Here is a 7500-nt window from a genome sequence, read left to right as displayed (position 1 = left end):
CAGCGGTAGTGTTTATTTTTTTTGGGGGGGGGGTGCTTTGTTTTTTTGTTTGTTTTATTTGTTCTTGCAATAAATCTTATCCCTGAGTGGCTTACGAGCCTTGGTAAGTAGTGACCACCGTGTAAAAAAAAAAAAATTGTGTGTGTGTTTGTTTGTTACGTATTCGCTCTTGATTGGACAGAAGCTCAAATGAACAATTTCTTTCAGCCAATTAGAATCGTGAGAAATATCTACTCTGAATATTGGCGCGAAGTAGAAAAACACAAATACAGCGTTTCCTGCCTTTTTCTCGTTATCACCCTGAAGACGAACCGACACATAGTCCCAATCCAGCCTTATCTTCCTTTATGCTCCGAAGACAAATACAACACATATGGTGAGAAATATTCAGAAATTATTAAACGGCCAGCGGTTAATGATAAGAACTGAAAACCTGAGTGTGCCAGGTTCGAATCCTGTTCGTTCCACAGAAACACTTCTATCAAACCCACACCTGACTTACCACCTAGATAAATACTACACGAACAATGATGCACACCCAAACACCGCTCAACCAACACATATGTGCATAGGTTCACAAACGTATAAACTCGTTCATTAACATAACACACGCTTTTGCACGCACATATCACCATGTTTTCTATTTATATACACCTAAACGCAACGGTGTCAGTCGAAATTAACACGTGTAGTCAGTTTCTCCTCATACACAGAGCTCAAATCGATCTAACAAGCCATCTTCGAACCACAGAACAATTGTATGATCACAGTCATCTTCGCAAGCGACGAACACCATCATCATCATCATACACAAAGCAACTGTTGTCTTTCTCTCGAACATTCTCGTATTCTTTGTTCTTTATGGACACCTTATTTTGTGTTGAATTGACTTAAGTAATTATTTGTATGAATATTTTTATATATTGCCGTATCCTTACAAGCCACGCAGAAAACAATGTTTTTTTTTTATTTAAAAGTAAATAGAAAGTTTTTTTTACTATGTAAAAAGCTTTTATTGTGACATTTCGGTATATTCGCAGTAAATTTAAATTCCTTTTAAATATTTATTCTTCTCGTGTATTAGCATTAGAAAGGACGATTAATCTAAATCGGAAACGGGAATCGAAAAATGTTTTTTAGGTATCGAAATTGGTATCAGAATCAGAAATATTGTAGCGTAATTTTCCCATATCTCAAACAATTTTTTATTATCTATATATATATATATATATATATATATATATATATATATATATATATATATATACTTATAAAACTCAAATGACCTTGTAACGGGTGTTGTATCCTACATCCGATTTACGACTTCCGGTTGCGCATGCTTACATAATACATAAAAGCGTAAACAAAAAACACAAATCGCTACTTTTGCAGAATTTGACCTGCGCACTGAAATATTAACGTTATTATTTAGAAATTATTATTTAACATGTGAAGGGTGGGAATGTTTTTCAACTATTCTGTATTACAGATATTTTATTCCAAATAAATCGACTTTGACTAGTTGACAACCATAAGAACGATTTCTCCACCGTCTTCCATTTTTCATTTGTCCTCCATTTTTTAATACGCCTTACTTAAAAATATTCATTTTCTTCTACACTATTAACATAAATAAATAACCCCGAAAATTTGTTTTACTGTGTACGTTTTCAGCGTCCCAATTTTGTTTGTCGCCTTTAAATTATTCAAATAAACAATTCTTAATACCTTCTGCATTCTTTTTACATCGTTCATTTCCTTATTACGTTTAAGTTATTTTAACCCAACTTTCTTACAAATAAATCTACTTTAACCCGTTGACAACCATTAGAGTATTTTACAACGGCGATTTACCCACCGCCTTCCTATTTTTTAATTTGCTCTCCATTCTTTCTTATAATCATTCATACATTTTCTTCTACACTACCAACATAAATAAACAACCCCGAAAATGTTTTTTTTATTTGCGTTACAAATAAATAATCAACACGACAATAAAACGTATTGTTTTACTGTGTACGTTTTCAGCGTCCCAATTGTTTGTTTTGTTTTGTTTTTTTCTCGTTTAAATTAACCAAATAAACAATTGTTAATACTTTCTGCATTTTTTTACATCGTTCATTTCGGTATTACGTTTATGTTATTTTAGCGCAATTTTCTTAAAATAAATCTACTTTAACCCGTTGCCAACCATTAGAGCATTTTAGAATGGCGATTTACCCACCGGCTTCCTTTTTTTTATTTATTCTCCATTTTTAATACACCTTTCTTAAAAACATTCATACATTTTCTTCTACACTACCAACATAAATAAATAACCCTGAAAATGTTTTTTATTTGCGTTACAAATAAATAATCAACGCGACAATAAAACGTATTGTTTTAATGTGTACGTTTTCAGCGTCCCAATTGTTTTGTTTTTTTTTCGTATTTAAATTAAAAGATATATCAAAATTTGAATTTAACTTTAAGTATTATGGCATCTGTTCAATGCACATTTACCTATAAGTATGACAAACCACTTATAATTCAACGGCTGTTGTTTTTTAAATAAACAATTATAAACAGAACGACTCATAGAAATCAATGTATATTCTTTTTTCGTTTTAATATACTTTCATAGAAATGTTTCTATTTTCTTAACGTCACAGGTGTCACGCTCATATATTAATTTCATAGCTAATATAACATACTGAGCCAACGAGTAGTCTAGTATATATATATATATATATATATATATATATATATATATATATATATATATATATATATATATATATATTGGGGGGGGTATGTGTGTTTCTACATTTTTATATGAGTATTGGTTATTCGTATTATTTGAATTCTTCGGACTTATTTTCATCTTGATTGTCATTTTTATACCGTTTCGATCGATGTAATCTCCGACCTTCTTCACGTGTACCTTGTCGAAGTTAGGGATCTTTCTGTTGAACTCCGGAATCTATAATGGAGCCTTTATTTAATTCACCGTGATAGTATTCTCAGGATAGAAGTTTTAAGTAATTCGCAATTGTATTTTCGGTCGCCCACACTGGGGATTGAACTTTCAACCTTCAAAAAAGTATAACTTTTACAACTGATTTTTCCAACTCCTCTAACCACTGTGCCACGAATCTCTTCTGAAATTCTGTAAAAATTCCCGAGTTCAACAGATTTTTTTTTCGAGTTTGCCAAGGTGAACCTAAAACAGATAGGAGGTTACATCGAATGAAACTTTGTGAAAATGACATCCAAGATGAGAGCAGTTGTCCGAAAAATCCAAATAATACGAAAAATGTTTGTTTTGTTTTTTGCTTCTTTTTGTTTTGTTTTGTTTTTTCGCTTGGTGGTCACAACAAAATTCCCGTTGCTGATACTAATGATAGAAAAGTTAATATGTATTCATGTGAACTCAAAGGTTAACTATAACCTATAGATCACTCTTATCTCCAATAATTGTAATTTTACGTTATATGCACATATTAGGTAGGTTCTTACGGTAATCCGAACATCAACTTTGAAAAAATAATATAACTAAATATTTAGAGATTTGTAAAAAATCAGAATCGGTAATTGTATCAGAATCGGACATTTAAAAAAGAATCAACAATTGTGTCAGAATCAGGAAAAAAAAATTGGAATTGTCCTTTCACTAATTCATATGCAAATATATTATAAGGCATAATTCATATGCAAATATATTATAAGGCATAATCCATATGCAAATATATTATAAGGCATAATTCATATGCCAATATATTATAAGGCATAATTCATATGCAAATATATTATAAGGCATAATTCAATACTTAATAAATAAGAGAAAGTTAACAAAACAAATGAAACAAAAAAAGGAAGAGAATATAGTTTAACAATTTTCATAAGCAATAATGAATATTTATGTGATTTTCATGTCAAATAATAAGGAAAGTTATTTGGAAATTTAATGTTCAAATTGATATGTTATTTAGTTTAAGCTTGCATTCACAGACGTGTGAAATAAAAATGCGCTTTCGATATGATTTACTGTGAAACTGTTGTTGGGTGTTAAGATAAGTTCCTTTTTAAGTTTTCACTTGCTATAATATATACGAGTCTGTTATATGGTATACTAAAAATCACGTTGACACATTAGTTCTCATCAAATTACTGAAGTTAATAGACGTTGAGCCTGGTTAATACTAAAATGAATAAATATTCATGAGAACTAGCTGCTCTAAATGTTATCTCAGCAGTTTTTGTAGTCGTCCTGGATTCACATTTCCAAGCGTGGCAGAAAAGAAAATGTTATTTAAAACTTCAATATGACAGATCAATAAAAATGTTTTTTTTTTCAATTTTCAGTATGGCAGACCAATAAAAATGCTATTTCGAACTTAAGTGTGACAGACGAATGAAAATGCTATTTATAACTTTAATATGACAGACCAATAAAAATGCTATCTCAAACATTAATATGATAGACCAATAAAAATGCTATTTCAAACTTTAATATGACAGACCAATGAAAATGCTATTTCAAACTTTAATATGACAGACCAATGAAAATGCTATTTCAAACTTGAATATGGCAGACCAATGAACTGTTATTTAAAACATCTGTCTGACAGACCAATGAAAATGTTATTTCAAACTGTTGTCTGAGAGATTAATGAAAATACTATTTAACACTTTAGTGTGACAGAGCAATAAAATTGCTATTTCAAACTTAAGTGTGACAGACTAATAAAAATGCTGTTTCAAAATTCATCATGACAGACCAATGGAAATTTTATTTAAAACAACGTGAGGGACAGCTGATAGAGAGCGCCTTTTATTGAAATGAATGAACACATGTGAAAAAAAATTAAAGACATGAAATCAAACTTTTAATTGTTTTTTGATAGACGTAAGAAATCATTAGAAAACTGTTGTTCGTGTTTGTTGTTTTGAAAGGTTGACACAGAAACCTGCATCAGATTTTAACTCTTTCTTGTCAGGTTGGAGTTCATTTCCATTGTGAATGATTCAAGAACTTTCAAAGGTTAAAATCAAGCGTATCCTCGTTACTTTAAAAGAGGTTTTGTCTGTTAGTTGGTCACCTTGAACTTTCATTTATTATTGATTGAATGTGTTTTATTTTTGTTTTTTGCTTTTATTTCTATATTGTTTCTGGTAAATGTTAAAACTCGCGGTCAGAGAAAAACACGTAAAAAACTATATATGCATTTCAAATTACTTTGGATGTGTGTCTTTGTACTATATATATATATATATATATATATATATATATATATATATATAGAGAGAGAGAGAGAGAGAGAGAGAGAGATGTATATATACTCCTATAAATTCGTTTTTCTTTCGTGTGTATTGATATTCATATTAAAAACCTATTGTTTTATTTATTTAAAACTAAAATACAATTTTGTTATACATGGGTTGTGGAATTGCATTCACTAGCTAATATCTAGCTAATTCGAATATTCTTTTAAACATTCATTTTAATTAATTCTCTATTAGTTGCTTCGGTTTTCTAATAGGATAATCATCTTTAGTAAACTATTACGTGTAATTATATGCATACAGATATTCTACATGATTTATACTTGCATAATATTTGCGTAAAAATCTTATAGTAAACACAAAATTGTTTCCATATATATTTATGTGTACGTATATATTTTTGTTTAACAAATTTTGCCTACCAAACTCCTAAAATTTTTGGTCTACAGACATGAAACTTCATATATAAGGTATGTGAATTCATGCGAAACTTTATATTTGGGTTTTAGCCTGGAAAAATCGGTACAAAAGTGTGAAAATTAAAAAAAAAAAAATGAAATTTGCCAGGTGACGATCGAACGCCGGCATTACGAATGCATGACGTAGTAGCTATTAGTTCATGTTTTAATTTTTAGCCTTGCAGTAAAAGGCTTTTCATAGCCCAGTCATTGACGACAGAGGCAAAATAAATCGTGAGCTGAACGTTTTCGTTTCGATTCTCGGTGGTGACGCATAACTCTTTTTTTATTTACTTTTTAAATATTACTATATATTGCATCCAATCTATCTATCTATCTATCTTTCTCTCTCTCTCTCTCTCTCTCTCTCTCTCTCTCTCTCTCTCTCTATGTATATATATATATATATATATATATAAGTGAAAATGTCTGTCTGTCTTTTCTCTATGGTAGTTAAGGAAGACTATTATACAGAAAAGCATTACTATACATATTCACACTTTTTATATATACATATGTACATAACCTTATGAACAGTACAATGGGCCCGAACAAAGCCGGGCGGAACTGCTAGTATATATATATATATATATATATATATTATTCAATTTTCACCTCAAACAAGGCACAATGCGACTTTGAAGTAGGGGACTACTATCCGGGTTGCAGGGGCATTATGAAGGAAGATGAGTAACAAGATGTTTGTTCACATTACACTTGAATTTCTGCATATCAATACAGTTGGGAAAGCAGAATTCCGGAAGGGAGTTCCAAAGTCTTGCAGTTCTAAGGAAGAAACTAATTATCTCTACTGTAAAGGGGTCGCACTTAGTTGCTTGTTGGGTTTGTCGGGTGTAGTCACGTCGAGGAGGTACAAGTGCTTGTAGTTCGTCAGAGCATTCATCATTAAAGTACTTGTAGAACAGGCAGAGGGATGCAACATTTCATCCATGGGACAGAGGCTGAAACTTAGATGACAATTCAGGACCTATCAGGTTGACAACTCTCTTTTGGACCCTGTCCAAGAGTGAGAGACAAGCAGCAGATGCATCAGCCCAAATGTAACAACAGTATTCAATACATGGGCGAATGGTGGACTTATAGAGGTATAGGATACTGTCAGGCGTAAGTAGTTTTCTAACACGGTAGCAGCAGCCTTGGCAATGCTCTCAATGTATCTATTCCAGTTCATGTTCCCTGTAAACGTTAGGCCGAGAAGTTTAAGGAATTACTGTCAGGTAATGTGTTCTTGGCCTTTGCTATTGGTGGTTGAGAAGATGTCTTGTAGTTATTGAAGGAAACAAGCTTAGTCTTGGCAGCATTTAATGTGACCATGCATTTTTGTCCCCATTCCACAACAGATTGGAGATCATCCTCTAGTGTTTCTGCCATTTCCTTAGATATGTGTTCATTTATATATATATATATATATATATATATATATATATTACTAAACGAGTAATCATTTTTATTTAAAATCAATTTAGAATAATGCATATAAAATTAAGAAGAGCACGCTTTAAATGTGCCAACATTATGTGAATAAAATAACTCAAAAACAAAATAGACACCGATATCATGTTTATCTACAAATGATAACTTGAATTTTGACACGAAATAATTCCTAATTTAATAACATTTATTAATATTAATTATTAATTAATGTAATATTTAACAAAAAACAAAGTGAAAATATTTTAAATGCCTATAGAGAATTTTCTTCACCTCTTCTCTGACCACGAACTTTAACGTTTTCTTAAGGCTCTTTTGAAGAAGA

General features: G+C 31.0%; 1 protein-coding gene across 3 annotated transcripts in view; it reads right to left on the bottom strand.

Annotated features, from left to right (window-relative positions):
* The window catches only part of LOC145283567 (equilibrative nucleoside transporter 1-like), a 190972-nt gene that overhangs the window by 125858 nt on the left and 57614 nt on the right, over nt 1-7500 (bottom strand). The gene's annotated exons all lie outside the window — the stretch shown is intronic.

This window comes from Euprymna scolopes, chromosome 8, assembly GCF_053919585.1.
Source record: "Euprymna scolopes isolate OS-2025 chromosome 8, ASM5391958v1, whole genome shotgun sequence".
NCBI classification, from domain to species: domain Eukaryota; kingdom Metazoa; phylum Mollusca; class Cephalopoda; order Sepiida; family Sepiolidae; genus Euprymna; species Euprymna scolopes.
The sequence above is the reverse complement of the archived record's forward strand: the minus strand, read 5'-3'. Positions and strand labels throughout refer to the sequence as shown.